Below are 27,030 nucleotides of genomic sequence, written 5' to 3'. Positions count from 1 at the left end.
ACTTGGAAGTGATCAGTATGGACCAAGTTTCTATGTCTACCAAATGCATGATGATATTAGGCACTGACAGTGGATGACAAGTATCAAAACCTCACCGAGTTAGTCTTTAAAACCCAAGTTCCTGTAGTTGAGCCGACTTTGTGTATTTTGTGTAAAACTTGTATTGTAGCCAACTTTGTTAATTTGTAAATTGCATTGGTATATATGTAATGTATTGTATCACATCTAAAAAGTGGAATATATTGAATATAACAAGTAGAGAAGAGTAGAAGTGCAAAATACAAAGGCTACAATAGTATAAGGAGCAACAAAGATTAATCTATCATAGCAAGGTGATCATTACACTCAAAGGAATCTCATCTAGCAAACCAAGTTGTAGATTAAAGATCACTCACTATTTTATCCTAATAGGTGAATTAGTTAAATCCTTTCACAAGGTAGACTTAACATCTTTTATAAATCTCTTTATTGAGTGCATACTTTATTGTATGTTTGTAAATCATCTTGCAAGGTGGACCTAGCAGTCCTTATTGCTCCTAACAGGGAAGATCATTAGAAGTGATCATTGTAAGCCTTAATAGGCCAACTTTATACTATAATACTAAAGCTTGTGGGTATCATCCCCACCCAAGTTTTACTTTCTATTTGGAAGGTTTCTAGGTCACCATATTGCATGTCAAAGTAATATGAATATTTTAATACTTTTAGTTTTTCATGCATACAATTAGATCAAAATTCACATGAAGAAATAAATTGATGAGATAAAAGATAAAGAATTATTGGTTATTGATTCACCCCTCCACTCTTAGTAACTTAGCCTATCATATATATACATTTTTAACAATTGGTATAAGAGCTTTATTGGTTCTCAAGAAAGAAGTTTAATAGCTTGAGCGAAGATTAGAGGCCATGGAGATTTTAGACTTGAGAAGGGTTTTGACAATGAAAAGCTAGATTTGGAATTGGCTATTGGAAAACTCAAGAAAGAAAAGGAGAAACTCTCTCAATCCTTGAAAAGAAGAAAATATCTTGCAATCCAGATGAATGACACACTCTACATTGAAGAAAGAATTGAAGACATCCATTCAGAAAGCAATTCAGTTGAGGCTAATGAAGCAATCAAAGAACTATTGGAAAAGAATGGTACACTTAAAGAAGTAATAAAGTTGAAAAGAGAACAAGAAATTCAGTTAGTAAGATTGTGTGAAGTCATGGAAGAGAAAAATAAGATAAAATAAGAGATAGAAGGAAAGAACAATGAAATTCAACACTTATCCCTTCAGTAGGTAGATTTCATTGATCAACTCACCAAAGCAAATGAAGAAATCATGAATCTAAGATGAGAAAATGAAAGATTGTAGAATGACCTGATCATTGAAATGAAAACCAATGAGAGGATAACGAAATCTCAAGAAGACATGAATCAACTAAATGAGTAAATCCAATACAGACAAAAAGGGAAAGAACCAATTGGATATAAAGAAGAAGGAGAATCATCCAAGAAAGGAGATCAAAAGAATCAAATACCTACTTGCAATTACTATGGTAAGTTAGGTCATACATCAAAAAAATGTTCGAGCAATGGTAATCAGCATGGTCATAGAGCTAATGAATGCAAAGAGAAACCTAAGTTTGAAGACAGTTGTCACAAATGTAAGAAACATGGGCACAAATACTTTGAATGCAAAACTAAGATATTTATCCCAGTAGAACAGATTGTAAATGCTATATTTGGTTGGGAATATAACACTTGGTGTAGATGTCATTACTATGGAGAATTTGGATACATTGGAATGAATTGTGTAAAACATCATATGAGGACAAGAGACACCACCAAAAGATGTTTCATTTGTACAAAACTTGGTCATCTTGCCAAAAACTATATGAATACTAGAAGAATTGAAGATGAAAAAGGGAAATAGTTGATAACATCAGAAAGTAGATGAAACAACAATGGATTCGAAAATCTTCTGAGAATGCTAGTCTGAGCAATGAAGAACATGTCACTCAAGAATTGGGTGACTCAAACATTTTGGTTTGATCTCCCACGAGGAGAACTAGAACCAAGATTCTGAAGAAGACATCTTACATTAGTTCTAGTCACTAGAATGAAAAGATCCATATCAGCATTAAAGATGCAAAGGGATCATTGAGTGTTCAAGAAAATGCTAGTCTTTATCGAGCAAGGTTGAGTTGCAGACCCTACCAAGCATAGTCAGGAGTTACTAAGATTGTTGTGTGGACACTAAATCATGGATGGCTCTATCGAGAATTTAATTCAAGCTGAGTGTAAGACATTTTGTCATTAGAAAAGTGACCATACCAAGCATTTATGGTGATTAGAAGGCCAAATTTGATAAAAAGGGTTAAATGAAATTCATTTCTCACCGTAAATTTTTGAGAGCTATTTGTGCAGAGCATTCTTAGTGCATCTGAGCGATCTATGCAAATTACTATTAAATATTTTTGTGTTCTCTCAAACCCTACCAAGAAAAATGGTATCTACTAGAAGCAAATCAAAGAAAGGATCTGATGTGTTGGTTTAAGGCATGGAATGGAAGACACCATACTTCGAGCTAAGTCTGACTATCGTAGAAACCCTAGATCTGAGCAAGGTACAATTTCAAATTCCATAAAAGGTGCTATTGATAAATGATATTTGTATGCATTTTTGATGTGCTATCCAAGATATTGGAACCATGGAAATGGATGAAACCCTGGAGAAGCTAAGTGTGAATGGCCTACTAAAACCAGAACATTAACACCTTGAAGCCAAAGGTTTGATGCACATTCTGCACATGCCACAAGATTTTTAGATTAGATAGATAAGATTTATCCTTAGCCATGTGCATAATGGTCAACTATGGTTAGAGAAACCCATTATTATAACAAATAAAATGATCCATAGGATAACTAGTCTCCCTATGCCAGTAAAGGCAAAAATGATTAAAACCCTATGTTGGATCAAACTAGAAAATAAAACCCTTGCCAAGTGGGATGGAAGGGGAATGAGGATAAACTATTTAATGAATATAGAATTGAAGTTCAGGATACATGTCACCATGCACAAAATATATAGCTTGAGTAGACTCAACAACATATCATGTGAAGCTATGGATCTCACATACAAAGTGGTAAAATATAACATGTCACTTGACCTTGCCGAGTTGATGCTGATTTAGTTCAAAAAAGTATGGAGAGTATAAGAACTTAAAAGAAGAATCCTTGTATGTTCAGTTCACTCTTGTAACGCCCCGCCAAGGGATCCAAAAGAATTAACCTAAAGTTTCACTAAGTTTGCTAAACATTTTTTTTAAAAAAAAAGTAAGAAAGTATAACATACACATCAAACACATAGTAGCGGAAGCAATAACATGTAATCATCGACAAACATACATTGCAAGTTACATTTCTTAAAGATCCCAAGACGTTGAGTCACGTTTAAATTTAATTAATTCTAAGTCTAACAAATATCACATAAATATGAAAGAATAATTAGAAGTCCCATGTCCATATTATACATTTGTTCCGAATGCCTCTTGGCAAATTAATTCAGAATGCTCAATCATCCACTGTACAAGTCACAGGGTATGAAAGGCTTAAAAGAATATACATATGTAAAGATCAAGATACAACATCCTCAAATCCATGATACAAAGTAAAGTAAAATATATGAAACTATTCACCATACATGATATATCCATAATGATAAAACATCTATCATAAAATCTAACCATCCATCATAATAATCCAAGAACATAGTGAAGGTAAATGCCAATCACGAAATCTCCAGCCACGGTGACCACAGAATGGATCTCAATGGTAAGAGTAAAAGCACTACCACCCGACCGCGTGGAACCTAAATGATCCACTCCCATCGCGTTGAGGAGATAGTCTCAAGTCCCAAATAGGATAATGAAACCTATAATCATAAATACTCTCTAAGTCCAGGAAATCCTATAAGTATGCTAACTCAAGGGTTCCTAAAAAGATTGACATCTAAATCCCAGAGGTACCACAAGACACGTAGGAAACCTAATATGCAAGCGGGAAAGTGTCATTGCAAAAGTCACGTAGAAGTTACTCGAGCAATCGCTTAGGAATCTCGGGTCCCTACTAATCCTGCGGCCACTAGTATCCTCTCGTAATGACGAGGCCTACTATGGAATGCAAGGTTGTAACCAAGCGTTCTCTCTACCCCATCCTAGTCTGTACTAGCACTCAAGGCATGGGAGAGAACATACAATTATCTTGTTAGGTTCATTTTCTCTCATTTAGTGTAAATGTTTTCACTTATTAAAAATGACTTACAATGGGTTTCTCAAGGCAGCCTCTTAGGGCTCTGACCCCCATTGCAAGCCACTTCCCAACTCTACACATAGATAACCTACCCTAGGCTCATGAAATCATAAATCAAAGAATCATAATAAAACCACCTCAGTCCTATACAAGCAACTGAAAAACATCATAAAAGATAATCCACAAAAATTTCATCAGTTCTTCATGAGCAACAGATACTATCAAATAGTAATCATATGATCACGACAGTTCTCTATCAGCAACTGAAGGCATCAATGATAAGTCACAAAATTCAATGGTTCTCCAATGAGCAACCAGAAAGTACTACAAGTATAACTGATCGAGACTCAGAAATGGTTATCAAATATAACTGATCGAGACTCAAAAATGGTTAAGTTAGGTATCTCAAATACATACACCTCAGCTTCACACAAGGAAACTGGAAAGCAATAACAAACAGTAAACACAATCATGTCATAGAGCACTTCATCACATTACCATGGTCAGGTTAGGAAAGATCGAAACCAAATCATCATGACATCACATTCACAACACCGAGCCTCTGGTAACAACCTAAACTGGTCAACGTTAAACCAACCCCATAACATTCAAAGCACAAAGAAAACATCAAAGTCTCAGATATTGGATTTGAAAGTATATTATTGAGTTAAGGTAAGGTTTATGTTTCAGTTTCCAGTGTTTATATTCAAGTAAAAATTTTTATAGTTCAATTGATTGATAATATACTATTGCGTTAATGTGAGGTTTCCATTTCCAGTTGAACGTAAGTTTTAAACAGATAGAACCTTATCCCGTTCCTAACTCCAAATGAAACACCTAATTACCCTTAATTGATTTTAAGTCAATGTCCTAAAACAATCTAAGGTAATAATTAAATTATTAATAATCCTTGTTGATTATAATAATCTACGCTTCCATTAAAATCGGTGTTATAATATTAAATTTGCTTAAACAAATTTTCAATTTAATTAATCCTAATTAAGTCAAACCTTAATAAGATTAATTAATGATACATAAAGAATCATATGATGTTTATTTAATAATTTATTTATTTATAAAATTATTAATAAATAATATAATTTCAATATAATTTAAAGTTTTATAAATTTTAAATTAACTAACAATAATATATAATGAAATAATTATAAAAAAAATGATTAAAAAAAAAAAGAAATCGTAATATTAAATTACAGCATTTTTAAAGGCTCGCTGGCCTGCCGTCCACCTGTGGCCGCAGGTGTTACTGCTGCCGCAGGCAGCAGTACTTCGTACTGTTGCAGCGCAACAGTACCACCTGCTGCGGCAGTGTGGGGAAAGGTGTGGGGCGTGGGAAGTGGTGGCCCCGCCCCACCCAAAATATATTATATATATATATTTTTAAATTTTTTTTTTTTGATATATTTAAAACAAATCTCCAATTTCAATTTTAATAAAAGTATAAAATAAAATAAATTTTATTTTAATATAGATTTCTTTAATTTTATTAAAACAATAAATATATATGTATATAAAATAAATAATGTCTATTTTATATTTAGTTTTATTTAATTTTCATTAAGACAATATCCTCCAAGGAATATATATATATATATATATATATATATATATATATATTTAAAAAAAATAAAAAATTTAGAACTTTCAATCTTACACTCAAAACCCTTACCTAATCAAATCTTAATTTCTAAATCAAGAAAACAAGGGTTCTAATAATTCATCCAGTCTCCATGGATACAGAAATTATTGACGAACAATTAATAAATTCACAATATTGAAAGCTTAAAACTTTCATCACAGAGAATTCGGATTTACAAACCCCAGACACGAAGAAGACAGGAAAGGATAATTGCGTATTTAATCGATAATCAACAACACAAGAACCTACCTGATCCTGATGCTATTATGAAATCCCCAGGAACTGTAAGAGAATTCGCTCCTCTCAATAACCTTCTTCCCAAAATCTTTCTTTGGTATTCGCCTTCTGAAAATCGCTTCCAAAAGATGTCTCTCCCAAAAATTCCCGTCCAACTTCGTATATCTCAAAAATGAACCCCCAAAGTTGTGACAAGCAATTTCTCCTCAATTCGAGGCACTAATTGTGCGTTTACCCAAGAAGACTCTTTGCACAACTCAGTTAACTCCAAATTAACCTTTATTATCTTTTCTTATCTTTTTGCATTCAACTTTCATGCACATTAAGTTGAATTATTAAATAACTTTATTTAATATTCCACTTGACTTCTATTCTTAATTAATTTATTACTTTAATCTTATGTGCACTTTTAAGAAATTAAAATAACATTATTAATTTCTATAATTTAATATTTTAATTTAATTCTCATATTTAAACTCATGTTTAGATCATGCGATCTAGAATTCTTAATAATTTCATATCTTTCAACTTTTAATTTATTTTAGAACTTAATTGATAACATATTTAATTAATTTAAATAACAATAATATTTAGCATTTATTTAAAAATGAACTCCAAATATATTATTATTAAATTAAATAAATATTATCCTATTCTAAATTTATCTTTGAACTTTAATCTCCAAATTTAATTCTTTTATTAATTAATTAATTAATTAAATATAAAGATATCATTATAATTCTCTATTAAATTAAATCATTAATTAATCTTTTTAATTAGACTTAATTAATAGAAAATACACCAAGGACTCATAAAGCAACATACGAAAACTCATCATAGAAAAATACATACCAAATCATACAAAAGGGTTATAATCACGAAATTACATCATTTGATGCATTCGGAGGGTACTTAACTCAGATACTTGTCCTAATTATTAATTAGGACAATTGGCTAAAGGGTTTAGGATTTGGACTTAAGAGTTTATCTCCCCTCTCTTACCATTGAGACAGTGCGATAGGGTACGCTCATCCTGACAATTCAGGGAAGTCGATACCCGGTACCTGCAACCTACATAAAATCCATGCATGTACAAACACAATATTCTAAGCTAAACAGACAATGGCAGGAAGTGGTGCATCGTGTAGATCCCGACTAGCAGGTGACTACGACTCCCTTCCTTAACCATATCAGAAACACCATACATAAATAAAAAAACACGCACACCATACACATGCAGTATGGGGTAAGTATCCATAAGAAGCACATGGAATAATAAACCATCGAACTAATCATCATACATGCATGAAATATAGAGTACCAAGTAATCTCATCATATAATAAACTGAGTGTAAACATCATCTGATAATCTCTAAAATAATAATACTAATCATCAAACATAAATTGGCCTAAAAGAGTTTGGCAATGATATCAGAAATGTAGTTCGAAAATGTAAACTAGGGCAGGCACTACATCCACCCCCCCTAGACTTAGGCTTACTCCTAGAAGCCTATAAACAAATAGGGATATAAATCTCGTAATCTAGATGCATCCTCCCATGTAGCTAAAGATTCATCAGTAGGGTCCCATTGGACCCTTACCTGCTCTATGGTTCGACCCCTGAGGGTCAACTCCCGCTGCTCCAGAATACGTATTGGCTCCAAAGCCAGCTGCCCATCCTCTACCTGCAATGCATTCCAATCAAGAATATGTACAACATCAGGGATATACTGTCTAAGTACTGAAACATGGAAAACATCGTGAATGCAAGCAAGGCTGGGTGGTAAAGCAAGATGATAGGCAACTGGACCAATCCTCTCAAGAATATCGAATGGTCCCACAAAGCGAGGTGCTAGCTTTGAGCCCTTTCCATAACGGATCGGACTCTTCCACGGACACACTCTCAAGAAAACCTTCTCTCCCACAACAAACTACTTATCTGACCTATGTGCATCAGCATACTTCTTCTACCTATCCTGTGTCGTTGTCAAGTGCTCTCGGATACACACCACCTGTTGCTCCATGTCACGAAGCATCTCTGGAACCAACAGGATGCAATCCTCAAGACTATCCCAACTCAAAGGTGTACGACAAGGGCGTCCATATAAGGCTTGGAAAGGTGCCATGCCAATAGAACTGTGATACCCGTTGTTGTAAGCAAACTCCACTAGATAGAGATAGTCCTCCCAATGAGTCTGCCTATCCATCACGTACATCCTCAACATATCTTTGAGAACCTGATTCACTCTCTCCGTCTGCCCATCTGTCTCTGGGTGATATGCTGAACTGAAATTCAGCTGCGCTCCAAGATCATGCTATAGTAATGTCCAAAATGCGGAAGTGAAAACATGATCCCTATCCGAAATGATCTTTCGGGGAATACCATGTAGTCTCACAATGTCACGCATGAAGACATTAGCTACTGAAGCTGCAGTATAGGAAGACCTGATTGGTGCAAAATGTGCCACCTTGGTCAACCGGTCAACGGTGACCATGATAGCATCATGACGACGAAGAGTCATAGGTAATCCTACTATGAAATCCATAGAGATGATGTCCCACTTCCATGAAGGAACGAGATTCGGTTGTAAAAGTCTTGCCGGATGCTGGTGTTCTGCCTTGACTCTCTGACACTCAAGACATCTAGCCACAAAATCAGCAATGTCGCACTTCATCTCGGACCAATAGAATAAACGTCGCAAATCTGCATGCATCTTCTTGACACCAGGATGTGCCGAGTAAGGTGCACGATGGGCCTCTGATAGGATCAATATGCGAAGCTCATCCAGTAGCGGCACATAGATCCTTCCTGAATGTCTCAAAAGGCCATCCGACTCTAGGACATAGCCTGAAAACTTACCCTCCAAGGGTCTCCCTGAGTTGATCTCACTGCACACCTCCAGATACCATGAATCAGTGGGGAGTGCCTGAAGTATCTGACACCTCAAATTGACACTAAGAGTCATAGATGATATCACATGTTTCCTGCGACTCAAAGCATCAACTACAACATTCTCCTTCCCCTGGATATAATTTACCTCAAAGTCATACTCACACAAAAACTCCATCCAACGCCTTTGCCTAGCATTCAGATTAGGCTGCGTGAATATGTACTGAAGACTATGGTGATCACTATGTAGTTCAAATCTGTGTCCCAACAAGAAATGTCTCCATCTCACTAAGGCATGAACTACTGCGGCTAACTCAAGGTCATGTGTAGGATAGTTCAACTCACGATCCTTGAGTTTGCGTGATTCATATGCAATCACTCGACCATTCTGCATTAGAACTGCTCCAATACCCTCAAGGGAAGCATCCATACACACCATGAAATCACCTTCTGGATCAGGTACTGCTAAGATCGGTGCACTGGTCAGAAGCTCTTTGAGTTTCTGAAATGCCTCTACACACTTTTCTATCCAAAGAAACTTCTTTCCTTTCCTCTAAAGGGAGGTAATAGGGTGTGCTATTCTAGAGAAGTTTTGAACAAATCTGCGATAATACCCAGCTAGACCCATAAAACTACGAATCTCCGACACAGTAGTGGGTGCAGGCCAATCTACTATTGCCTGGATCTTCGCAGGGTCTACAGAGATACCTTCACCTCAAATAACGTGTCCCAAATACTGTATCTCTGATTGAAAGAAATCACACTTTTCTGCATTGGCATAAAGTTGATTATCTCTCAAGCACTGCAAAACTAAACTCAAATGTTCCTCATGTTCCTTTTGGGACCTAGAATATATTAGAATATCATCGAGGAACACAAGAACAGATCTATCAAGATAGGAACGGAACACCCCATTCATTAAGCACATGAAAACTGATGGAGCGTTCGTCAACCCAAAGGGTACCACTGTGAACTCATAATGCCCGTAGCGAGTTCGGAAGGCAGTCTTATGAATATCAGCCTCCTTGATGCGAAGTTGATGGTATCCTAACTTAAGATCAATTTTAGAGAACACTGTAGCCCCCTTGATCTGATCAAATAAATCATCAATCCTTGGTAAAGGATACCTATTCTTTATTGTCACCTTATTCAGCTGTCTGTAATCAATGCAAAGGCGTAAAGAACCATCCTTCTTCTTCACAAAGAGCACTGGAGCTCCCCATGGTGATACACTAGGTCGAATACTACCCTTGGCCAAAAGTTCCTCTAACTGCAAACGTAACTCACTTAGCTCTTGAGTGGTCATACGGTAAGGAGCTCTAGAGATAGGTTTCGCTCCTGGAGTGAGCTCAATGCTAAAATCAATGTCTCTCTTTGGAGGCATGCCTGGAATCTCACTCGGAAAGACATCAGCATACTCCTGTAAAATAGGGTGATCTAGGGTCTTCCTCGTAGATTCTTCCTCATCTAGCTCGTTTACCATAATGACAAATACCTGACATCCCTTACAAAAGCTTTGCTTTAGTTGCATAGCAGAGATCATCCGTAGGGATATAGGCCTCGGTATCCCCACAATCTCAACATCCTTCCCTTGGTCATCCTGACACATAATGGTCTTCTTTCTGCAGTCTATACTAGCCCTATGAGAGCCAAGCCAATCCATACCTAAGACCACATCGTAGGAGCCAAGAGGAATAACTCAAAAATTGACTGAAGTCTCAAACCCTCCTATGCTAAGTCCACATTTATGAACTACAGAATCTGTGGAAACTTTAGCGCCTGAGGCTAGTTCCACTTGCCAACCATGATCTTGCTTAACCGACTCCAGCTTACACTTATCAACTAGAGATGGAGAAATGAAAGAATCTGTAGCACCTGAATCAAATAATACAGAGAGAGGTGTACCTCGGATAGCTCCTGTAGTCTCAACTACTATCCCCTGATGGTCTACCTGACGGTGATCCACCGCTGCAAATACTCTATGAGATCCACCTGCATTTCTGACTGTAGGCTCAGATGCTGCTGGCCTAGGTCCTGAATACTGAGATGCTCGCTGTGGGCAGTATGCTGCAATATGACCAATCTGTCCACACGAATAAAATCCCATGCCTCTACCAAATCCTCTCCCTATAGGTGGTGCATTCGACCGCTGGTGGCTACCCCTGCTAGCAAAAGACTGGCTGCTCTGTGCAGGCCGAGATTACTGATTCTATCTATTACGTTGAGCATTGCGATTGATCCTAGAGTTGGATCCACCGCCACCACTCTGTGCCTGAGGGTAAAATCCCTTATGCTGCTGAGAAAGTTGCTGAGAATGCTGATTCCTCCTAGGGAAGGGATGCTTCCTGATTCCACCAAAATTGTGGTTGCCCTTAGATCCTGCTATAGTAGGCGCTCCCACAAAACCCCCTTGCCCAAAGTTGACACTCTGCTCTACCAGGATAGCTTGATGTACCGCATCCTTGAGGGTCTTAGGCTCAAATACCTTAACACCCCCAATAAAACGGTTGTTCAAGCCTCGAATGAAATGTTGTGCCAACTGTGCTGGGTTGTCACTGAATCTCGAAAAAGGCATGAGCTCATAGAATTTGCGCTCATACTCTACAACGGTCATAGTGAACTGTCTCAGGTTATGGAACTCATCTGCTCTATGCTGCTTCCATTCCTCTGGTAGGAATTGCTCATGAAAACTCTCCAAGAAAATCTCCCAAGTGACACTACCCATGCTAATGCCCAACTTCTTCTCCTCAATAGTTCACCAGGTGGCCCCGAATAACTCTAGATTGGTAATGGCAAACCTCGCTTTGACATTACTGTCAAAGTCCTGCATAGCAAAAATCCTATCAAGGGCAATAAGCCACTGCTCAGCTACATACCTAGAACCTTGCCCATTAAAGGGCTTGATCTTGGACCTCTGAAGATCCTTCATCTGAGAAGATACTATGGCTCTATGTCGATCCCTCTAAGGACTCCTAGATCTGTGTCTATGCTCATGCCCAACCTGGTGTGCTCTATCCTGCTCAAGAACAGGAGGTAAGTGATCAATAAGGGTTCGCATCATTTGCCTCAGATCAACCTCCTTAGAGTCGGCATGTCCCTCTTCGTGGTTCTCTTCCTGATGTTCACTGACACGCTCTTCCCTATTCTCTTCCTGAATGGGGCTCTCGTGGATAGACTTATGAACACTAACATTTCTGCCTCGTCCACGACCTTTGCCACGACCAAGGCTACAACCCCTAACGGAAGATCTCATCCCAGATACCATCCTACAATAATATCCAAGACACAAGATGCTAAAATAACCATGAAACATACTACTGAAACACATAGATAGAAGACACATGATTTGCAAACAAGATATTTTCAATTTTCAGTTTACCTATAATCTCAGTTTAAGTATAATTTCAGTTTTTTTGAAGACTTAAGTGTTGAAGTATGAAAAAAAATAGGTAACTAATAGTTTTCATATTGATAAGTAGGAGATGATTTCCACAGCTAGTCAAATTGTGATGTGAATATCAGGATTTAACTGTGTGATTTTTGAGTCAAACTCGATGACCCATGTTTCATGAGTAGTGATTCAACATGAATCCATCTCTCATGAGAATAAATGGAACATTTAACACTCATTGGATCTAGGTAGTGTGAATATCTCTCACCCCTGTGAGCATCACCTAGATCCAATGAGTGTTAAATGTTCCATTTATTCTCATGAGAGATGGATTCATGTTGAATCACTACTCATGAAACATGGGTCATCGAGTTTGATTCAAAAATCACACAGTTAAATCCTGATATTCACATCACAGTTTTCATATTGTTTCAGTTCAACTAGTTTCAAGTTTCAGTTTAAGGTTTGCATTTTTATTCAACTAGTTAACACTAGTGGCATTCCAATATACCCAGAGCTCCCAATGTAGAAAGTTAGGCTCTGATACCAGATGTAACGCCCCACCAAGGGATCCAAAAGAATTAACCTAAAGTTTCACTAAGTTTGCTAAACATTTTTTTTTTTTAAAGTAAGAAAGTATAACATACACATCAAACACATAGTAGCGGAAGCAATAACATGTAATCATTGACAAACATACATTACAAGTTACATTTCTTAAAGATCCCAAGACGTTGAGTCACGTTTAAACTTAATTAATTCTAAGTCTAACAAATATCACATAAATATGAAAGAATAATCAGAAGTCCCATGTCCATATTATACATTTGTTCCGAATGCCTCTTGGCAAATTAATTCGGAATGCTCAATCATCCACTGTACAAGTCACAGGGTATGAAAGGCTTAAAAGAATATACATATGTAAAGATCAAGATACAACATCCTCAAATCCATGATACAAAGTAAAGTAAAATATATGAAACTATTCACCATACATGATACATCCATAATGATAAAACATCTATCATAAAATCTAACCATCCATCATAATAATCCAAGAACATAGTGAAGGTAAATGCCAATCACGAAATCTCTAGCCACGGTGACCACGAAACAGATCTCAATGGTAAGAGTAAAAGCACTACCACCCGACTGCGTGGAACCTAAATGGTCCACTCCCACCGCGCTGAGGAGATAGTCTCAAGTCCCAAATAGGATAATGAAACCTATAATCATAAATACTCTCTAAGTCCAGGAAATCCTATAAGTATGCTAACTCAAGGGTTCCTAAAAAGATCGACATCTAAATCCCAGAGGTACCACAAGACACGTAGGAAACCTAATATGCAAGCGGGAAAGTGTCATCGCAAAAGTCACGTAGAAGTTACCCGAGCAATCCCTTAGGAATCCTGGGTCCCTACTGATCCTGCGGCCACTAGTATCCTCTCGTACTGACGAGGCCTACTATGGAATGCAAGGTCGTAACCAAGCGTTCTCTCTACCCCATCCTAGTCTGTACTAGCACTCAAGGCATGGGAGAGAACATACAATTATCTTGTTAGGTTCATTTTCTCTCATTTAGTGTAAATGTTTTCACTTATTAAAAATGACTTACAATGGGTTTCTCAAGGCAACCTCTTAGGGCTCCGACCCCCATTGCAAGCCACTTCCCGACTCTACACATAGATAACCTACCCTAGGCTCATGAAATCATAAATCAAAGAATCATAATAAAATCACCTCAGTCCTATACAAGCAACTGAAAAACATCATAAAAGATAATCCACAAAAATTTCATCAGTTCTTCATGAGCAACAGATACTATCAAATAGTAATCATATGATCACGACAGTTCTCTATCAGCAACTGAAGGCATCAATGATAAGTCACAAAATCCAATGGTTCTCCAATGAGCAACCAGAAAGTACTACAAGTATAACTGATCGAGACTCAGAAATGGTTATCAAATATAACTGATCGAGACTCAAAAATGGTTAAGTTAGGTATCTCAAATACATACACCTCAGCTTCACACAAGGAAACTGGAAAGCAATAACAAACAGTAAACACAATCATGTCATAGAGCACTTCATCACATTACCATGGTCAGGTTAAGAAAGATCGAAACCAAATCATCATGACATCACATTCACAACCCCGAGCCTCTGGTAACAACCTAAACTGGTCAACGTTAAACCAACCCCATAACATTCAAAGCACAAAGAAAATATCAAAGTCTCAGATATTGGATTTGAAAGTATATTATTGAGTTAAGGTAAGGTTTATGCTTCAGTTTCCAGTGTTTATATTCAAGTAAAAAGTTTTATAGTTCAATTGATTGATAATATACTATTGCGTTAATGTGAGGTTTCCATTTCCAGTTGAATGTAAGTTTTAAACAGATAGAACCTTATCCCGTTCCTAACTCCAAATGAAACACCTAATTACCCTTAATTGATTTTAAGTCAATGTCCTAAAAAAATCTAAGGTAATAATTAAATTATTAATAATCCTTGTTGATTATAATAATCTACGCTTCCATTAAAATTGGTGTTATAATATTAAATTTGCTTAAACAAATTTTCAATTTAATTAATCCTAATTAAGTCAAACCTTAATAAGATTAATTAATGATACATAAAGAATCATATGATGTTTATTTAATAATTTATTTATTTATAAAATTATTAATAAACAATATAATTTCAATATAATTTAAAGTTTTATAAATTTTAAATTAACTAACAATAATATATAATAAAATAATTATAAAAAAAAATGATTAAAAAAAAAAAATCATAATATTAAATTACGGCGTTTTTAAAGGCCCGGCCTGCCGTCCACCTACGGCCGCAGGTTTTACTACTGCAGCAGTGTGGGGAAAGGTGTGGGGCGTGGGAAGTGGTGGCCTCGCCCCACCCAAAATATATTTTATATATATATATATATATATATTTTTTTTTTTTAAAATTTTTTTTTTTAAAATTTTTTTTTTTATATATTTAAAACAAATCTCCAATTTCAATTTTAATAAAAGTATAAAATAAAATTAATTTTATTTTAATATAGATTTCTTTAATTTTATTAAAACAATAAATATATATATATAAAATAAATAATGTTTATTTTATATTTAGTTTTATTTAATTTTCATTAAGACAATATCCTCCAAGGAAAATATATATAATATATATATATATATATATATATATATATATATATATATATATATATATATATATATATATTTAAAAAAAAAAAAAAAAAAAAAATTAGAACTTTCAATCTTACACTCAAAACCCTTACCTAATCAAATCTTAATTTCTAAATCAAGAAAACAAGGGTTCTAATAATTCATCCAATCTCGATGGATACAAAAATTATTGACGAACAATTAATAAATTCACAATATTGAAAGCTTAAAACTTTCATCACAGAGAATTCGGATTTACAAACCCCAGACACGAAGAAGACAGGAAAGGATAATTGCGTATTTAATTGATAATCAACAACACAAGACCCTACCTGATCCTGATGCTATTATGAAATCCCCAGGAACTGTAAGAGAATTCGCTCCTCTCAATAACCTTCTTCCCAAAATCTTTCTTTGGTATTCGCCTTCTGAAAATCGCTTCCAAAAGATGTCTCTCCCAAAAATTCCCGTCCAACTTTGTATATCTCAAAAATGAACCCCCAAAGTTGTGATAAACAATTTCTCCTCAATTCGGGGCACTAATTGTACGTTTACCCGAGAAGACTCTTTGCACAACTCAGTTAACTCCAAATTAACCTTTATTATCTTTTCTTATTTTTTTGCATTCAACTTTCATGCACATTAAGTTGAATTATTAAATAACTTTATTTAATATTCCACTTGACTTCTATTCTTAATTAATTTATTACTTTAATCTTATGTGCACTTTTAAAAAATTAAAATAACATTATTAATTTTTATAATTTAATCTTTTAATTTAATTCTCATATTTAAACTCATGTTTAGATCATGTGATCTAGAATTCTTAATAATTTCATATCTTTCAACTTTTAATTTATTTTAGAACTTAATTGATAACATATTTAATTAATTTAAATAACAATAATATTTAGCATTTATTTAAAAATGAACTCCAAATATATTATTATTAAATTAAATAAATATTATCCTGTTCTAAATTTATCTTTGAACTTTAATCTCCAAATTTTATTCTTTTATTAATTAATTAATTAATTAAATATAAAGATATCATAATAATTCTCTATTAAATTAAATCATTAATTAATTTTTTTTATTAGACTTAATTAATAGAAAATACACCAAGGACTCATAAAGCAACATACGAAAACCCATCATAGAAAAATACATACCAAATCATACAAAAGGGTTATAATCACGAAATTACATCATTTGATGCATTCAGAGGGTACTTAACTCAGATACTTGTCCTAATTATTAATTAGGACAATTGGCTAAAGGGTTTAGGATTTGAACTTAAGAGTTTATCTCCCCTCTCTTACCATTGAGACAGTGCGATAGGGTACGCTCATCCTGACAATTCAGGGAAGTCGATACCCGATACCTGCAACCTGCATAAAATCCACGCATGTACAAACACAATATTCTAAGCTAAAAAGACAATGGCAGGAAGTGGTGCATCGTGTAGATCCCAACTAGCAGGTGACTACGACTCCCTTCCTTAATCATATCAGAAACACCATACATAAATAAAACAACACGCACACCATACACATGTAGTATGGGGTAAGTAGCCATAAGAAGCACATGGAATAATAAACCATCTAACTAATCATCATCGATAATTAAAACCATTGAATAATCATCATACATGCATGAAATATAGAGTACCAAGTAATCTCATCATATAATAAACTGAGTGTAAACATCATCTGATAATCTCTAAAATAATAATACTAATCATCAAACATAAATTGGCCTAAAAGAGTTTGGCAATGATATCAGAAATGTAGTTCGAAAATGTAAACTAGGGCAGGCACTACAACTCTTAACTTGTCTATTTTTCTATGTGCAAAAGTTTTACCTATCAAAAGGTACCATCATATGGAGGAAAGATGTACCTATTCTTTATTAGCTCAATGAATATATAGCTAAAATAGGAGAAAAAGATGTTAGCATAATGGATAACTACTTTGATGCATTTAAGGACAAGATGAATAAGAGATTCAGGATCCCTAAGAAACTTTTTGATGATTACAAAGATGATATTTTTTTTATGGTTGACTATGATAAAGTATATATTCAAGCAGTAAGACCAAGAATTGTATGGGTCAAGCCTCTAGGTTATGAGGTTAACATAGATGAAACCAAAGACATTATTGAAGCACTAATAAATGATCCTATTGACCCAAAAGATACATACTTTGGCACCTATGATGAAGCAAAGGAAAGAATAGAACTTGAAATAAAACTCCCTCAAGCGGTCAAAAAAGGAAAGAAGAGGATTGAAAAATTGAAAACTAGCTCCACTCTTCTATTGACTGAAGGAAAAGGTGATGACATTAAGGAAGGTGAAGCAGAAGATGAAGAGAAGTCAAAAGAAGAAGAACCCGTATAGAAGAAAGCTAAGGTTGTTATAACCAAGCCTACAAAACCATCTTTTACAGTGTTCACAAGGAGGACATCTAGGAAGAAATAAGGTGGAGATGTAATCTTCAAAAAGACACAACCCTGTTTCCAAGAAAAGTTGAAAGAAATTGGCACTAGAGCTAGTATGGAAAACTTCAAATCACTAAGGTATGAAATAAGAACTGCAAAGGAGCAGAAGAAAATTGAAGACATAGTTATGTCTAAGATGGGAAAATGGAAATATTCTCCAGATGATCTTGTTCAATAGATCCTAAGTAAATTAATGGAGAAAGTTAAGCCAAGATGGGAGCATGCAAGGCAAACTGCTAAAGACATCTATGAGCAGACCCTGAGGCAACTCATGCTGAGTCTGAGTAATAAAGAAGTTAATGAGTCTATCAAGAAGAATGAAGAGAAGCTTTCCTTGAATTTTAATACTTGTCTGATATTAATCAATGACATCGAACATGTAGTAAAGAATGCTACCAACACATGGAAAGACATCTATAATCTTCATAAGAAAAGTTATTTTGTTGTTAATGTCAATAAAAAAGATGATGCTGAAGGTGATGATAATGACAAGGAAGAAGAAGGAAATAATTATGAAGAGGAAACAAATAATGATAATATAGATAATGAGGAATAAGAATAGGGACATGAAGCTACTGAGGAAGATTTACCTGAAGTTTAGAACATAGAGGAGATTGAGCCTAAGAAAATTGCAGTAGTGGTCATAGCCTCACTTCTTTATTCTCTAAGTGAAGCATTGAAAAAAAAAAAGCTCAGAGAAAGCTACTACAGGATTGATTGTGTCAAACATTGTAAGTACAAGCACTCAATCAATTTTTGCACTTTCTCTGCTCAGTACTTCATTGACATAATTGATAAGCACTTCATCTACCAAGTAAACAACACTTCCTCCTTCATCGGTTTTAGTTACACAAGGTATTCCTTCAATAAGTGCAATAGGTACTTTTTTTGCCGGTCCTACTATTTCTACTATTTTTTCTATTCCTAGTATGCAAAATAATAAGTACAAGGATAGTTGAGACAAAGCCTCAACTGAGTACAAAATTTTTGAGTAAAGGCAAAGAGAAGGAAGAGGAAATTGATCTTGATGAGGAGATTGTTATTCCAAATTGGGATATCTCCAATCTTAATCCTAATTAAATGCATATATTTGGAGAGCTACTTCAAAAGAAGGCTAAGTAGTTGAGGCTTAGAGATGAAAGAAATAAAGAATTTCAAGGGCTTGAAGATGCAAAGAATATTTTTCCAGAACCACTCAACACAGAGGTTGATACTTCTCAACCAATTTTGACTTAGCTAGCAGAAGTAGTCCAGAAAATCAATAAAGATTTGAATGGATAGGAGAAATTGTTACATAAAGTTGAGAAGAAGTTTGAGAATAAAGTATTGGAACTAGTAGCATAGTAGATTGCTATTCATCAAGTAGACTTGTCTACTATTTTAGGCTCATTGGAGAGCTCTTACAACAATGTGACTTCATTATTTGGTAAACTATGTGATACATCAAATTTCACCAAAGAAATTAAATATAAACATTCTAAAATTGTAAAAGATCTTAAGCAAAGTGCACAAAAGTTGCAACTTGACTTGAGTTACAGCTCTGCCCATTATACAAAGATCAGATTTTTAATTGATATGCAAGAAAAATTGCTAAGGGAAGAATCTAGGATAAGAGCCACATTGGTAGATATATAGGGCATGATTCTCCCAAACATGGATGCATTGTAGAAACATATAGCACATGCTAAAATCCTCATCCATGATAACAACTTTTCAATTGAAAATCACATGATAGAACTTTTGGTAGAAGTTCAAATTACATTGCACACAAGCAAGGTGTTGCAAGAAAATTGGGACAAGACAATGGCATTGATTCTAAAGGTACATTTTGATTTCTGGTCACATTTTGGCATTACCTATATAGTATATAGCATACATCTTTGGCATTAATGTCAAAAAGGGGGAGAAGATGTATATTGTAAAGAAGAGAAGATACAATATAAGATGTAGTATACATAAAGGGAGAGAAAATGCATATATCATATGTGAAGATGAGAAGATGTGAAAAGATGTAAAGTAGATTGTATGTATGTATGGGGGAGCATTATCATATTATATACATGTACAGATATTTAGAGGAACATCTCTTATAAAAGAAATTTTGAAAAATCTCAAAAGTAGAGTATGTTATCAAGTTGAAGACACAACGTGAAGAATAAAAAATGTTTTGAACTTTTTGAGTATTTAGTTATGATTAATAAGTGTTTTTGTCACTAATGCCAAAGGGGGAGATTGTTGACATTGCAGTCAAGTTTGTTATTAGTGACACACACTTATTCAGATTGTAAGTATTTACTAAGCATATTATATAGCATTAACCAAACATTTTAGACTCTACCAAGTTCTACAGTTGCCATGATGGCGATCAATAGTGTAAATCGAGTCTCTTAGTGTTTACCAAGTTTCTTAGTGCAAACAGAGTTCATTAGTGCTTACCAAGTTTGCAGTTATAGTGATGAGAATCTAGTGCTGACTGAGCCACATGGTGTCAACCAAGTGATTCAATCTATACCTAGCTCATTGTGATAACATTGGCTGAGCTATATAGTGTGAATCAAGTAACTCAATTATATGCCAAGTTTCACAATATTCACCGAGTCACTAGTGAAGACCAAGTTCAAACTACTTGGAAGTGATCAATATGGAATGAGCTTCTATGTCTACTGAATGCATGATGATATTGGGCATTGATAGTGGATGCCGAGTATTAGAACCTCACTGAGCTAGTCTTTAGATCCCAAGTTCCTGTAGTTGAGCCAACATTGTGTATTTTGTGTAAAACTTGTATTGTAGCTGACTTTGTTGATTTGTAAATTGGATTGGTATATATGTAATATATTGTATCACATCCAAAAAGAGGAATATATTGAATATAAAAAGTAGAGAAGAGTAGAAATGCAAAATACAAAGGCTACAATAATATAAGGAGCAACAAAGATTAATCTATCATAGCAAGGTGATCATTACACTCAAAGGAATCTCATCTAGCAAACCAAGTTGCAGATCAAAGATCACTCATTGTTTCATCCTAATAGGTGAATTAGTTAAATCCTTTCATGAGGTAGACTTAATAGTCTTTTGTAAATCTCTTTATCAAGTACATACAAGTATGTTTGTAAATCTTCTTGCAAGGTGGACCTAGTAGTCCTTATTGCTCCTAATAGGGTAGATCATCAGAAGTGATCGTTGTAAGCCTTAACAAGCCAACTTTATACTATAGTACTAAAGCTTGTGGGTATCATCCCCACCCTAGTTTTACTTTCTATTTGGAAGGTTTCTAGGTTAACATATTGCATGTCAAAGTGTTATGAATGTTTTAATGCTTTCAGTTTTTCATGCATACAATTAGATCAGAATTAAGATGAAGAATTAATTGATGAGATAAAAGATAAAGAATTATTAGTTACTGATTCACCCCTCCTCTCTCAGTAACTTAGCCTATCATATATATATTTCCAACAATAACAATATCTTTCAAATCTAGGTGTAGTAGATGCATTTCTCATTCTTGAACTACACTCATGTTTGATGTCCTTGTTTCTTGTAGTAAAAATAGTAACCAAGAAACTTAGGCTTAGAATTTTACATACAATGTTTGGTTTGACAAATATTTATAGTATGACCAAGTTTCCCATAGTGATAGCATGTTGGTTTTTCCTTTGGCTTTTTATTCCTCAGCTCTCCATTCATGGATAATTCCATTTGCTTAGTGCATGAATGTCCTGACCCATTAACTACTAGATGACTTCATAAGTTTTTCAAAGTACTTCATTACCTCTTTTGGTTTGTTGGATCTCTACAAAGACTCGTTCTCATTTTTTAATTTATTCTTCAATATGTCCTTATGTGATTTGGGATTTTCAATTTACACATCCTTGTGATTCAATTCCTAATTTGTAAACATTAGTTGATCCATCATGTTGAGTTGAGTGTTGGTGAGCTTCTGCACATCTGATATCCTTTCTTTAAGTTTGGTAACCATTACCCTTTTATCTTCTTCAACCACAATCCTGTCTTCTTCATATTTTTTCTTTTGTTCAGTCACTTCACATAATCTTATTGATTGGATTTAATGTTCTCTTTTTAGTCCTCTTACTTCTTCGTTCAGAAGTTTTTTCTTTTCAAATAGATCTATAGATGCATAGTCATTTAGATTTACTAATTCAAATAAACCATCAATCTCTTCTTGTTCATAGGAAAATTATTTTATCTAGCTGGCCAATTCCTTTATCCTTTTTAGCGAATCTTTCAAATCTTGTTATGCTTTCTCAATTTTATGTAGTGTGAGTTAGATGTCAATCACTTGATTGTTAATAACCTTTTCCATCATAAAGTCCTCCATCTCCAAGGTCTAATCTCCAAGTGATTAGGATTCTCTTAGAGAACCAATTCTCTGACACCAATTTTTGGTTGATTTAGTTATAAATAGGATAATAAGATACTAAGAAGGGTAGGGGGATAAATTAGAATCTTAAGCACTTTTACTTTTCACCAATTCATTCACATCTATCAATTAATTTGTGCATATAAAACTTGTAATGATAATCTTTCTACAACATGTAAATATGATCTATCACATGAATGAAAATAAACATATAACACAATATTTTTTACTTAGAAACTCTCCAAGGTGAAGGTAAAACTTAGGTGGGGATGAAACCCATAAATCTTTATTATTATAGTAATAAAGTTAACTTTTTAGGGTTACAATATTTGATTATAAAATATGATCCATCCTCTAAGGGGTCTTCCCTATTAAAAGCTTAGGAGACTACTAGGTCTCACCTTATTAGAAGATTTAACACTTACAATAAAGTAAGGACTTTGTTAGGAGATTTACAAAGATCTGTTAAGAGATTTACCTTGATTCAAGCTGACTGGAACTACTTTAGTACCTCACTCTTTGTATGCTCTATAAGTCAATTTTGAATCTTCTCCTTGCTAACTGATCCTCTCCTCTGATATGATAATACTTGTCTTCTCCTTCAGTACTCTAAATAGGTCACTTGTTCTATTGATAGATAACAAAACACTTCACTTACTTCTAATCTTATCTCAATCCTTCACTTTATTTATTCTCATATTACTCATTTTCATAAACACTCTTCTCTTCTCATCTCCATGCTATATCCATACCATACTTCACTTGATCTAGGTTAAGATCCTCTCTATTTAAAGATTTCTGAAAAAGTTTTCTAGATACTTCCATATTTTGCCTCTTCATATGAATCATTGATCGCAAAACATAGAGATCTATGATACACATCATTAAGATGTAAAACTCTCTGTAACAACCTCTACATATATGAAATATTCTTTCCAAGTCATCTTGAAAACATCTTACCTAAAAATCTATTCCATTCCCTACTTTTATGTAAACTCTTCACTGCTCGGCCTTTATTGTTTTTTGATGCTCGATATTGTTGTTATTCAATCTTTATTGTGCTCGCCACATACTATGTAACTTGACACTTGTGTGCTTGAGACTAGTCAGTTGATGTTGAGCTTAGCTCATTTAAAATATGCATGGTGACCATATACTTACTTAGCTCCTATAGATCTTAGTACATACATGCTTATGTATATGACTAAACCTATATAGAGTAGCTTGGTTATAGTGATGATCATCTAACTCTGCCTTGTAAATGACTAAGTGTTTGACACTAATTGATAAATGTAACTAGAGGTACCAATAGGGTCAACATCCTTTACATGATTCTTTTTTTTAGTGGATCATTTTGTGGGTACCATCCCCATTGGAGTTTTCCCTTGGTCAAATTTTCCCTAGTTAACAAAATATAGTAGTATGAGTTCTCTTTGTGTATGGTTATGTTTGCTATTCAAAATTTATAGTTTAATTCATATGCATGTTATAAAGTAATTAACAATATTTGGTTTTGGACTAGTTTGAAAATACTAATTGAACCCCTATTAGATTGTGTTGACTGATTAGGAAAGTACTATACATACTTCATAAATTCTTTGGGGTTAAATTTTTTTTTTGGGCCCTATTTTATCAAGATTTTGGGCCAACATGTAATTATTAATTATAACCCTAAATCAGTTAAAATACTTTTATAAAAGGGCTTAGGGTTAGGGATTTTTTTATAAGATGTGATGTGAGATTGGTTCTTTTGGCAGTATTGAGCTGTAAGAGATTACATATTGTAATCACTGGATCATAAAAATATTGGACTTGCTGTTTGGTGGACGTAGCCCAAGGATTGGGTCAACCACATTAAATCTTGGTGACTTGTGTTCTTTTCTGTATGATTTATTATTTTTTGTTATTGGTTATATTTGCATGTAATTATTATTTCTGTTCGTGGTCTAATCCTAACAACCCCCCCCCGCCAAGTATTCCTTATTTCTAATAGAATTTGCCCTATTTCACTCTCTTAATGGTAAGTGAGGGGAGATAATGTTCAGGTCTCCTATTATCTTTTTGAGGAGGAGGGCAAGTATTTGATTAAGTACCCATTTGAATTCATCAAGGTGACATGAATCAATGAACCTAACCTTCAACATTATAGACTTTTTAATTTATTTTCATGTTGTTTAGTCATTTGAGTTTGGTTGTATGTTTACTTGGTGAAATGAATTTATTAAAATTAATTATGATATAAGAATAAATAAATCTTATGAAAATTGAAGTATTAAACATTATAATAATTAAGTAATATGAATTAATTAAATATTTATATTTAATTAAATAAATTTATATAAAATTATAATTCTGAAATTAAATATTTAATTCATTTAAAAAATTAAAAAGTCGCACAAATAATATGGAATGATTTTAAAAGTAAACTTTCATGTTATATTGTGCTAAATTTTTTAATTATAATTTTTATATTATAGTGGGATAAAATATTAGTTATTAGTTAAATATTAATATGTATTTTAAGTCATATTAATGTGATCATGAAATAGTAACCTACTTTGCAATCAATGCAAATAGTGGAAATTTCAAACTCAAAAGCAATCAGAAGTATGTGAATCAACTAAAATACTTTGCTCGAACAAAGTATGAAAAATAAAAGCTTTACCCTAGTCAAACCACTATCTATGTGCCCATGCTATGCCAAAATAAATTTAAATACCTTGCTAAATTTTTTGATTTATATGAACCAAAACCTAATATCTCCTACACATAGCTATAAGTGATTTTGAGTCCTCTAATAAAATCTCTTTTCTACCACCATAGAGGGACCTAGATATGCAAAAGGCTTTCAATGTAAAAATGTTAAAAAATGAGGTCTATATTAGAACCCAAAAGCCACATAGGAAGGGCTCAAAACCACACATTAGCATCTAACATCCCAAATCCTCATTGGAATGAAAAAAAGGAAACCCTATGCATCTAAATCTACAAGAAGGGAACAAAAAATCAAATCACCACAAGAAAATAAAATCGCTTTGAGATCCTCATAACCAAATAGATATATTTTCAAAACTCAACACAATCCTAATGAGAACTAATCAAAGATTAAATCAATATTTCAAAGGATCAAAGATGGTGGAAATAAAAAATGGCTCTCAGTCCATTAAAGAGAATAAAAAAAGATTAAGAAAAAACCTAACATATCATGAGTCTATGCTCAAACCCAACATAATTAGAAATCCAAAAAAGATAGATGGTTTTGATGATAATGAAAACCAAACAACGGCCTCAAAAAGGAGGATAAACCCCAAGCCTATTCATTGAGGAGTACATAATCAGGGAAAAAATCTACACTGGGACTTCAAAGAATAAAATCATAAAAAAGAAAAAAAGTAAAAGAGCATCAACTTTCTCAAGAAAATAAACAAGTAAACAATGAAATGTTTTGATCATAAGAAATATCTTTACAAAGGATCATTGGTTTAAATACAAAACCCTAGGAGTATTTTCTTTTTAGAAAAAATCACAACCTAAGAAATAAATTTTAGTAGAATGGTTGTGTTGTCACTTAGATTGTACCCTCTTGTTGAAATGACCATTCTATTGGAAATTTATTCAATGCTCCCCTCAAGATTTGTGATGAGGGCTTAGTTGCCTCATGTGAACTCTAAGTTGAGTGGTTGTATTGGGCATTGACGTATCCATCTTTTGGTACAACAAAAACCCCACTCTAACAAGTGGTATCATATCTTGTTCATAGGTTTGAATCCTCAGACCCTTGGGTAACACTAAGGGGGAAATTATTGGAAAATTTTCAGCACTCCCCTTGGGATTTGTGACAAGGCATTAACCATCTCCTATGTACTATGAGTTGAGTTTTTATATTGGGCATTGAATAATTGGTCTTTTGGTGTAACAACAACCCCACTCTAAATACCAATTGTTAGAAACTAAAGTCCAACAAGATAACTAAGAAGGTGGGGGTAGGGGGTTGGTGGGGTTGAATTAGTTATCAAATCAATATAAGTTTGATTAATCTTATTAAACCTTAAGCATTTGAAAAATATAATTAGTAACCATAAGAAGATGCACATATATAATAACCCCAAATATGTTAACTATGGATAGCCTTGATTAGAGGGAAAACCTTGGTGGGGATGGTACCCACAAAATGATGTATTAATATAAAAGTTCCTTGTAAGAGGATTGACTCTGTTAGGAGCCAATGAAATACATTCAACACATATCAATCCTTCTTAGGAGACTTTGAATCCCTCTTAGGAGATTCCAACCCTTTTAGGAGTTGTGTCAACTATGTTAAGATTTGTAGAAGGAAACAGGACCCATTTTTCAAACAGCTTCAAGGGTAAGACCATCAAACTCACTATCCAACTTGTCTCTATATTATTCCTTGTAGAATAATAGAAATAAAATAACATGAAATCCTTTTTTTTCCTTTTGACTAGACCAAACCTCTTCA

The sequence above is a fragment of the Cupressus sempervirens genome, chromosome 5 (genome assembly GCF_028749045.1).
Source record: "Cupressus sempervirens isolate cs-2001-9-10 chromosome 5, ASM2874904v1, whole genome shotgun sequence".
NCBI lineage: Eukaryota > Viridiplantae > Streptophyta > Pinopsida > Cupressales > Cupressaceae > Cupressus > Cupressus sempervirens.
This window is presented reverse-complemented; position numbering follows the sequence as displayed.